We start from the raw sequence: 11,115 nt of genomic DNA on the forward strand, positions 1-11,115 counted from the left end.
TTGACGTTGTAGTCAACACCGGCAACTCCTGCGGCGCACCTGAAACCAAGCTGTATCGACTCCGTCTTTCCCTTGGACCCTTCAGCTGCGAAGAGAGGTGGGGTCTGCTGCATGGGCAACAGCAGACCCTCCATATCACCCTGCCCGGGCTCTGTAGCTTCAGCTTCGCTGGAGAGGACACTCCAGCGTCATCGTAAGAGGTCGATTCAACACGGGAGGAGACAGATACCGTGTCACTCCCGAGTCGGACTGCACAACCATTCTCGGCGGTGCAGATAGACTCTTAAGAAGCTACACCATCGTCTCTCGAGACGGACGGCTGCCGACGACGACGACTTATTTGCAATTTTTGCCTTTTTTAAGTTATGATCATTTTAGTGATTCATGACAAAAATTAAAATTTATGACTAGAAAGGAGATATTGATTTTTCAAAATTATTCAAATATGATTTAAATTTCTATTGAGTAATGAAAAGCATTGAGCATATGCTTTAGAACATTTGCAAGATGAAAAAAAAAATGGGAGGGACTATTAACAGAGAAATGAGAGAACTGGAGCATTCCACTGGGAATGTTCCCAGAGAGTAACCTTCCAAGGGTAATTATGTTTGGAATATTTACACTTAGGCTAAATGTGCACTGGAGGCAAGTGCTTTGTAATTAGTAGTGAATAAGTTTGCTAAGATACAACTTTGCTTCAGCCAGCAAACATTAGGTGTCCAGAGAATGTCCTGTTTCTAAGTAAACTTTAATATTTTGTGAGACAGTTATTCACTTTTATTTCTCATTTGGCATGCATAAATTTTTCCAGAGTGGTTCCAAGAGAAAAGTTACCCTGATTGGAGGGAGTTTGGGATTAATCAGGCTGGAATGTACAGACTATTATGTACATGACAGTTTATTATTTTCAACCTCACTGGTTTTTGACTTATGATTATTCAAATCTGACTGGGCTCTTATTTTCCTTGGAATCATCAGGAAGAAAATGTTTACAATGCAAATTAATATCTTTTTAAATTTATTTATCTATCTATCTATCTATCTATCTATCTATCTATCTATCTATCTATCTATCTATCTATCTATCTACCTACCTACCTATCAGAGAGGGGAAGGGAGGGAGAAAGAGAGGGAAAAAACATTGATGTGAAAGAGATGATCCTTTACCTCTCATATGCGCCCCAACCCGGACCGAAAGCATGTGCCCTAACCAGGGATTGAATCGGCAACCTTTCACTTTGCAGGATGATGCCACACCAGTCAGGGCACAGATTAATATCTTAAATGAGAATCTCCTAAAGAGAAAACTGATTTAAACACATCAGCACCTTGTTTTGTTAGGAGGGTCAAATGAGTTTCACTTGCATGAGCAATACATGCAAGGAAGGAGGTGACACAGCCAGAGAAACAAATGGCAGGGGGGAGGATGTGTGCAGTTTGCTGCTGTAATTGCTTAGACAGTTCGGCTCAGCAGATGATGGCCTGCAGAGTCAGCACCATTTGAGCACAGGTCATCCTTACACAGGAGGGCCAACCACTATCAAATAAACACATTGTATTCGGGTGTTTCGTGCCGATGCATTATGGCAGGAGTGGGTGATTTTTAAAAATATGTGCACGAATTTTGTTGTTAAGTAAAATCACTATAAATTGAAAACTACTTTGCACTTTTTTTAAATGAAAGTTTGATTTTCTTACCTTAGAATGTATTCTTCATCGTTATTATAAAAGATAAAGGCACTCTAGGCAGTTGGAGAAAAATGTAATTTTACATGTCCCGACAACAATGTATATAAATAGGCAATGGCTTAGGGTGTTGCATACATTAGGATAGCACTAGATCCTGGCCTCAAAACTAGCATTCCATGGTTGCATAACTACATAACATAAATGTAAGTTTCAGAGTTGTTTTTGAAAGAATTTTATTTAAGGATAAAGCAAAGAATTCATTCATTAAATAGAGTCATTTACTTCAAAAAATGAAAACTCTAAAAAAGCTCTCCGTAAAAAAGACCTTCTCACCAAATGGTGAAACAGCTATTGCTTGGCAAAAGTTTCTGATCACAAACTGACATGAATCTATAAGATGCATTTTTGGCCCTTTGGATGTTTTCTTAACTTTTCATTACGAAAATGTTCAAATATAGGCAAAAATAGAGCGACTAGTATAATGAATCTCCACATATCTACTACCAATGAGAGGTTGGCAAAAGCAGGTTTACAGTTGTGAGTGACATTCTTTTTGAGTTAATAAAGCTACTGAAGTAATCACAACCTGCATGTCTTTTTATGCAGAACTGTAAAAATCCTACTTTTGCCAACCCTTGTATGTGAGCCATTCTCGCATGTGTGGACTCCTTATAGACCCCGTTTGGTTCTTCTCTAACTTCTCCTCTTGGAGTTGCACCTGATTTTATTACCAGTTTTCATTGAATCCATTGGGGAATGGGCTGATTCTGCTTCTTAGCCAGGAACCACCTGATCCTGAAAATCTTGTGAGAAGCCATGGTGAAGAAGAACCAACCTCATGCACCACGATGGTGGAAAAAGAGAACCTGTGGTACTTTGAAAGATAGAAAACATGCCTAATAAATTTGTGGAACCGACTAAAGAGATATCCAGTGCCAACTGGTTTCTGCTGTGTATTAGAAAACATTGTAAAAGACAGATGAACTAAAGAAGGGACTGTTGGGTTTGTAGATAGGATTTAGAAGACAATGGCCTTTATGCCTGGCAGGAGAAACTTTGAGAATATAAAGTACTATATTTTATCATATTTTTAGTTTTTTTAATTCAGTATTAGTTTGTACTTTCCCTGAATTTGTAAATTTTGTATCCATCACTAATTCTGCCATGAAATTTTCTTAGAAAATGCTAATCTCTGGGGCTACGGATGAGGCAAGCAAAGCTATTTGCCCAATTACACAGTTAGTAGTAAAGCCATGATTTGATCTTGAACTATCAAAATTCAAAATTAGTACTCATTCCTTCTTCCTTGTTTCCAAAATTATTTCAACAATTTACGAGTTACTTTACTTAAACTAAATGTATACTATATTTTCATTTATAACTGATTCTTGAGAACTACACAAGAGTTTCACAGACTTGAATCCTTTTAATATTCAAGATGGGTGACAGAATGATACATTATGTATGAAGGGCTAAAATATGCTTTCCCACTTTGTAATTATAATAGGGAGGAAATTATTGTGCCCCAGCAGTTTCAGCTGTTGAAGGTGAACTCTCTTTGATATCTGACCCGGAATGCTCTCCTGGTATATCTCCTGCTGCTTCTGACTTAGTATCTTCCATTTACTCTGGGTAAGCTTTCTCTCTCTTTTTATTCAGATAATTCCCATTTAGATTAATGAAACGAAATTTTCCCTGGCAGAACAAGGAAGAAATGGATTTTCAACAACAGGAGGATATAATATTTAAACTTGCTTAGGAAGAGAGGAATACATTCAGCTATGATAATTGCTCTTTTTTGCCTCTACAAAGGAAAGAAAACTCTATTCTTAAAAAATGATTTATATGTTATTTTTCCTGGAATCATAGAACATAGATAATAAATTTCTTTAAGTTCTTTATTCTCTGAATTGCCTCAATCCCCATTCTTTTGGGATTTGGAAAAGAGAACATTCTCTACCTCTTTAAAACACGAATATAATAATTAGGCTTCCTACAATGAACTTTCTGTGTGGCAGTAGAGACTTTAAGAATAAAATTGCATTGTATTTTTTCAATTTTTCATTTTTTTAAAATTCAGCCTTAGTTTGTACTTTTGTTGAGTTTAAAGATTAAGGATTTTACTAGTTTTGCCATGATATCTGATTTAAAAATTAATGCTCCAAATATAGTTGTTTTGTCATTTATCAAATATCTTCAGTATTACAGAAGAAAGAGAAATAGAGCACATTTCATAGTTTGTCATATTATTTGGCATCATAATAATGCACGGTTTCTCAATAGAAGCACTATTTATTAGCATTCTGGCAGAAAAATAATTTCTTGTGTGAGACTGTCCAGAGCATTGCATAAGCTTATCATCACTGATCCCAACACCCTAAATGTCTATAGGACCCAAGAGTCATTGTGTTAAGTAAAAATGCCTATATACATTTAGAGTTACCCTTTTTGGGTATTGTCTCCAACTGAATGAGATTCATTGGTATAATGCAAATTTGAGAAGTCCACAACTCTCATTCTCCCCTCTAAATTTCTCCCAACAATTGTGGGAGTCCCTGCGGAGCATCTCACATGTGCTAATGGACTAGTCCTCTCCTCTCCCGTAAGGCAGAAACAAATTTCCTTCTTCCTGCTTCAACTTTCTACAGTGATATCCAGTTCATCATTGCTGCTGCTTTTTCCTACATCTCTTCTTGAGTATGCACTGAACCAACGTATTCATCACATTCCTATGGTTAGTATTAAGTGAGATGAGTGTCACATCATGGCTAGTTTTGGAGTGAGGAGGATGGGAAGCAGAGGAATGAAGAAGCTGAGAGCTCTCTCCGTCCATCTCAGAACCTGTGCCACGCTGTACTCCCTTACGGTGAGTTACTTTTCAAGAGCATCTCAGCCTACCAGATTCTGGATTCCATGGGAACAGAGACTTCTGAGGAAAAATATCTGGCTTCTTGCTGGTGTCAAATATTTGAGGTTGGAATTACATAGAATCCATACATTAACCCCCCTGAATTAACCAGGAGCCTCTAGCAGACCTGTAGATACACTCAGTGTTCCATCCAAACACAGCCTTACTTAAATTCTCAGGCTGAGAGACCCCACTATAATTTTAGCTTTTAAAAACAGAGTAGACAGCTCAACTATATTTTCATCTCATGTGTCTAACTGCTTATATTTTTCTACTGTCCCAAACTCAGTATGTCCAGAACAAAAGTATTTTCTTTGCCATCAAACCTGTTAGGTCCTTCCAAGTTCTTCATTAGTGGAGGAGGGAGAGGAATCCATAGTAAAATCATACTCCATGAATCCCTTGTGAGAAAATTTGAGGTAACCTTTGTAATTTTGTGTTACAAAAAGGATTTCTTAAGACAAAAAAGGAGTGGAATCCATAAAATAAAAGAGATAAATACAAGTCTATTAACATAAGAATTTGTTTATTAAAAGACACTATTTTAAAAGTGTGAAAAGAAAAAACACTAGTGGAGGTGGGTTAGGGTAGGAGGCTTATGTGTTCCAATCTTTGACGTATATCTGAACCAAGTATTATATATATATATGCCAGTATGATATATAATGCTCCAGTGTGTGTGTTTGAGTGTGAGTATATGTGATAAAAAGCTATGCAAAGCAATTAAAAAATGGGCGAAAAGCACGGATGCCCATTTCACAGAAGAGAGAAAATGAATTATTAGTAAATGTATAAAATGTATACAAATATGTCCAACTTCGCTCATAATTAGGAAAAGGCTGAAATACCATTTTACATCAAAATATTGGCAAAAATTGTGAAGCCTGACAGATCAACTGTGTTTGACAATAGGAACTCTCGTATACTGCTAGTGAGAGATAAATATGTCCAGACCCGCTGTAAGAATAATTTGACATTATCTAGTGAAGTTGAAGTTCACCCATCTAACAGTAAGCAATTCAAATTCTAGATAAATATTCTAGACTAGGGAAAATCTCACATATTTGCAACAGAATACAGGTACTAAAATATTCATCGCAGCACTGTTTTTAATAGTAAAAGACTGGAACCAACCCAAAGAACCATTGCAAGAGACTAGATAAATAGGTGGTGGTATATACTTATAATGTGGTACTTACTATACAGCAGTGAGAACAAATGGACTGTAGTTTTATGCATCCATACAAAGGAAACACAATGCTGATGAAAGAGAAAGTGACAGAGAACACACAGTTTGCAGTTCCAATTATATAAAATTCAAACATACATCCAACAAACATTATTTAGGGATACATGAGTTTTTTTAAAACTACCCCAAAAATGATAAACTGTAATTCAAGGTAATAGTTGCCTAGGAAGCAAGGAGTGGATAAGTTGAGAGGGTGGTGATGCTAGGTGAGGTACATAGAAGGGACTTCAAAATGTTAGTTTTCATTCTTAAGCTGAGTGTGGATAAGAAAGTTTATTTTATTTTTCTTATTTATACTGTACATATATATTATATTCTTTACATATATGAAATAATTAAAAATAAATTTTTTGTTAGCAGGTGTACTAAACATTTAGCTAAATACCTCTCCCCCTGGTTTGTAACCTGATTCTAAAGTGAGTTTGTTTGTCTAAATTGTCTGGATATGTACCTGCAGTGGTCACTTTAAGCACGATTTCTGCTTTGTACGTATGGTTTTCAATGACTGTATGTAAAAACAATTAGTTCTTTACAACTCTATATGCCTTCACAGGAAATTTACTCCCCAACTCTCAAGTAAGACTACCAATGGGAACATGCAGAAAGTCAGGGTAGTTTGCTAAAATTGAGGGCAGGGATTATTTATATTAACTCTATATAAATAATCTGGGAGATCTTCATTTTGCTCTGTGCTGAGTGGTAATGGTCTGTATGTCTACAATTTTAAAATACCATTTTCAAAAGTAATCCCCTCTCCCCCCTTTTACAACTCTCCTCACACTAATTATCTTTGGGAACATATGCCGTCTACTGGGTGTGTTGGTTCTGGAAACTCTTGAGAGGGGCTCTGGTGCTGTCCAAGGTCAGCTGTCATTTGTTCTTGGCTTGAGAATGCCTAGAAGGAGCTACAGTGTTATCTGTGGTTGGTTGCTAGGTTTGGAGGCACTTGCCAGAGGATATGTTGTGAACTGAAGCCAGCTGCCACTAGCACCATACGTGAGACCTGTGGTGGGTACCAAAATGTGAGTAAGGCCAGCTGCCTCGTGCTGGGTTGGTGGCTGCTTAGTCGAAGCTATGTACCAGGGCAACACTAGCTGCAGCTAATGCTGGGATTGGGATCAAGTGATAGGAGTTATAATGCAAATTAAGACTGGTCTCCCCTTGTGCTAGTGTTGGGGCTGTTTAGCAAGAGGTACAGAGCACGCCAGTCAGCTGCTCCTTGTTTAGGACATGTCAATCTTTGATTTTAGCAAGGTCTACAGTGTGAGCTAAGGTAAGGCTACCTTTGTGGAAAAGCTGGTGGAAGCGATTTGTCAGCGCATGAGAGTTGGGTTGGGTTTCAAAGACTCACTAGGGTGGTGTGGTGTTAGCCAAGTTAATGGAGAGCTCAGATTTGGGGAGGCCTCAAGAAAGAAGCAATGGCACCTGCCACCGCCTCTGTCCTCCAAGAGAACCACCCTGATCCCTGCCCTCTCAACCCTGAAGCCAGTCAATTCAGCTCCTCTATATCCCTGGCACTGTTCAAGCTGCCACCTCATACTGGAGCCCAGAGCGAATGAGGCTGTGAGTAAATCTGTGTGCAAGCCCTCAAGAGACATGCCTGGGATTCCGGCAGCCCTTCATCTCACTTGGGTGTGATCCCCACAGGTATTCAGAGCCAGATGTTGTGGGGACTCTTCCTGGCACTGGTGCCCTGAGCAGGGGAGGCAGGTTGTGAGGATGGAAACTCTTGCTCCTCAAGCATAGCGCTGCATCCCAGATATCCCTCCTGTTTCTGTGTCTCTGCCCCTCCTACTAGTCTCCTTGTGGCTTCTTTATAACCTTAGTTTTAGGACTTAAATTCAGCTAGTCTTCAGGTGGTTTTCAACGATTGGTGTATATTTTAGTGCTAATTTTGATGTGGTCATGGGAAGAGGCAAGCACAGCATGTAGCTACTCTGCCATCTTGACCAAAGTCAGCCTCTGATCTATTTTTTAAATTGTGTCCTAAAAGAAACGTGTGATTAGCTATAACAGCTGATGTTTACTGAATGCTTATAATGTACCACGTAACCAGCCAATATTAACCTCAGTTTTTCATTCACTCTTTAAAACCACCTTATGATTTTAAAAGACCAGTAACAGCTGAGGAACCCAAAGATCCTCAGGGAAGGCGGGTGGGTGAGTGGGCAGAGATGGCTCACCGTGTCCTGCATCCAGTCCGTGAGGGCAGGGGACACATGTGTCCTACTCTCCTGGCATCTAATACAGTACAGCACACCCAGGAAACACTCATAACACAGGGGAACAATTTTAACATAATTCCTGGTATGTTCGACTTTTCATCTGTTTTAGAATTAAAATACCTTAGTATGTTTCTTTGGTAGCAGAACTTTATTACTTGTACACAATTAGACTTACAGTAACAATATATAGCCTTTATATGAATTACTCTAAATAAACAGTATATTCAGGTAATTTTTCCTTTATTTTCCTTTGTATGTACATTTCGTCTGATTTTGGGGACAAAGGGAGGGTATCCTGTACCTTTAAAAGTTGACGTGATAGAGTAGCGTTGGGGCTGGAGTGTGAGGAGAATCCTAGCATTGAGCCGTTTGTGGCCGTTTGTAGCAGTTTGTGGCCGTTTGTAGCCGTTTCTGGGCCGCCAGTTTCCCTGCCTTCCACCCTGGCGCCCCCAAGTCCTGGCTCCTCAGCCTCGCTGCCCCGTGCATCTACACCTTGTGGGCTCAGTGGGCTTAACCTGCGCAGCGCCTCCTCCATGTTCAGCAAGCCTCTTCAGGGGCTCACAGTGGCCTCCGTGACCCCCACGCCGCTGCCAGGAGGCAAGGATCGTCGAGGCTGAGTACGGACTTGGCGTCCTGATGGGTAAGGGGGGCTTTGGCACTGCCCTCGCAGGACATCGCAGCACAGATGGACTCCAGGTGGCCCTCAAAGTGATCCCACGGAACTGCGTGCGGGGCTGGCTTACTGTCAGACTTGGTCACATGCCCACTGGGAGTGGCACTGCTATGGAAGGTGGGTGAAGGTGGTGGACACCCTGGTGTGATCTGCCTGCTGACTGGTTTGAGACACCAGAGGGCTTCTTGCTGGTCCTCGAGTGGCCTTTGCCAGCCCAGGATCTCTTTGACTACATCACAGAACAGGGCCCGTTGGGTGAAGCCCAAAGCCATTGCCCCTTTGCCCAGGCAGTGGCAGCCGTTTGGCACTGCCATGCCCATGGAGTTGTTCATCGTGACATCAAAGATGAAAACATCCTGATAGACCTCCGCCGAGTCTGTGTCAAACTCAAAGGTTTTGGTTCCGGTGCCCTGCTTCATGACGGACCCTGCACTGGCTTTGATGGGACAAGTGTGTACCGCCCCGCGGAGCGGATCTCTCACAACCAGTACCATGCACTCCCAGCCACGGTCTGGTCACTATGACAAGGTGTGCAGCGACATTCCCTTCGAGAGGGACCAGGAGATTACGGAAGGTGCCTGGCCCCCAAACCTTCTGCCCGACCTTCACTGGAGCAGATCCTGCTGGAGCCCCGGATGCAGACACCAACGGAGGATGTACCCCCCAATGACCCTAAAGGGAGTCCTACCCCTTTGGTCTGGTCTCTGCTGTCCTAGTTGGGCTAGCCATCCTATGGCCATGTCACAGGGATAGAAGGACCTCTGTTGACCTGGTTTTACAGGTTGTTAAAAATCCAGTGTTACTAGGGTCAGAGATTGGGGACCTGGGCTCAGAAAACATAAGCCAAGTTTGCCCAGTCCCCATCCCAGTCCTGATAAGGAGCCTTCCTGACAGAATTTACGGTTTTTATTCTGGAGGGAAGACTTCCTTGCTTCTCGTTTGGCTAAGGATGTTTATTTGGTTGAAGTTAATTTCATTCTGAGCCCCAGAGTCTTATTCTGATGTGTTACAACCCTTACACTGGCACCTTCTGCCTGCTACCATCACACTAACTTCAAATGCTCTAACTTGGGCAAGGGTGCTTTCCTTTCAATACCCCAGCAGTTCTTGCTTTAGTAAAGGGACTCTACTCTAGCCTAGGGTTCCACATTAGGTCAAACTGCTTGCCTACCTCACTCAGCCCAGGGATGCTTATTCTGGGGAAGGTGACGCCCTCTTGTTATCTCAGGGCTTTTTATTTTTTTAATTTTTGTTTGTTTGTTTTTGGTGAAGGGACCCTACTCTGTTATTCCAAGTGCTCTTATTCTGGTGAAGAGAAACCCTACTTCCAAGATTTGGGAAGGAATGGGAGATGGACACCACCAGAGTACACTAGGATGGGGTGGATGGGTTTTTTTGCGGGGGTGGGGTGGGGGATAAGTCTTGCTGTTTGTTATCCTGGGGTCTCCTCCTCCACCTTTTTTGGATTCTTGCTGCCTTCTTCTGAGCCAGGATTGTCCAATTGCTGAAATGTAAATACTTGTGTATTGGGAAGAAGGGAGCTCCAAATGTGTCATCCTCTCTGGTTTTCCACCTGCCTGGATTTTTTAAAAAGCCATGTGTGGTGGAAACCCACTATTTAATAAATGTAATAGAATTAAAAAAAAAAAAAGTTGATGTGATAGATAAAAACTGGGGTCATTTTTGGATTCAGATGCCAAAAGTTAAGTCAAAAACAAGCGCATATCTAACTCAATGAAAATCGTGTCCCCCAGGATAATGAATGAATGCATACTCTTTACTAAAAGGAGAGCACTTCCAAAGGATATAATGGAGACTTTACTGTGAAAAGGGTGTTTATTGTGTAGGAAGGAAAAAGCTTTAAAGGCAGGTTCTTTCTTGACAATATATGGTACCTTTTTTAATCCTAAAAGTCCATATAGTTTCCCTAATACGCATTTCCCTTTCCTTTTTTATCAGGCAGGTACCCAATTAACACCCAGCAAGGGATACCAGCAGTTTAGTACGCCTGAATATGAGATGAAGAAGGTTAAAAAAAAACCCCAGCAAGTCAGCCATAAAATAAGTTTATGATTCAATGTAATTCTCTTCACCCCCACCTTTTTAAATATTATGAGCAATATATGCCACTATGATAGCTATTAGGGGTGAGAGGATTAATTAAAACTATAATTATCTGATAAGACTAGCATACTGTCTAATGAGATCTTAGGCAAATTCATCTACTTCAGCTAAAAATACTGGACAGAAAAAGAAGGTGAATAATGAAATAAAAATTAACTCTGCAGGTCTTTTTCCCACGACATTCCCATGACCTAAGGCATCATTCAAGCAAAGAGTCACAGTGTGTTTCTAACTTTTATTAAAAGAG

General features: G+C 40.7%; 2 pseudogenes; one reads left to right on the plus strand and one right to left on the minus strand.

Annotated features, from left to right (window-relative positions):
* Positions 1-2,358: 2,358 nt before the first annotated feature.
* LOC150007365 (large ribosomal subunit protein eL39-like) lies at positions 2,359-2,507 on the minus strand (annotated as a pseudogene).
* A 5,980-nt stretch (positions 2,508-8,487) lies between these two features.
* On the plus strand, positions 8,488-9,460 carry LOC150007366 (serine/threonine-protein kinase pim-2 pseudogene; annotated as a pseudogene).
* The last annotated feature ends 1,655 nt before the right edge of the window (positions 9,461-11,115 follow it).

This window comes from Furipterus horrens, unplaced genomic scaffold (genome assembly GCF_987537825.1).
Source record: "Furipterus horrens unplaced genomic scaffold, mFurHor1.1.pri manual_scaffold_6, whole genome shotgun sequence".
Classification (NCBI taxonomy): Eukaryota; Metazoa; Chordata; class Mammalia; order Chiroptera; family Furipteridae; genus Furipterus; species Furipterus horrens.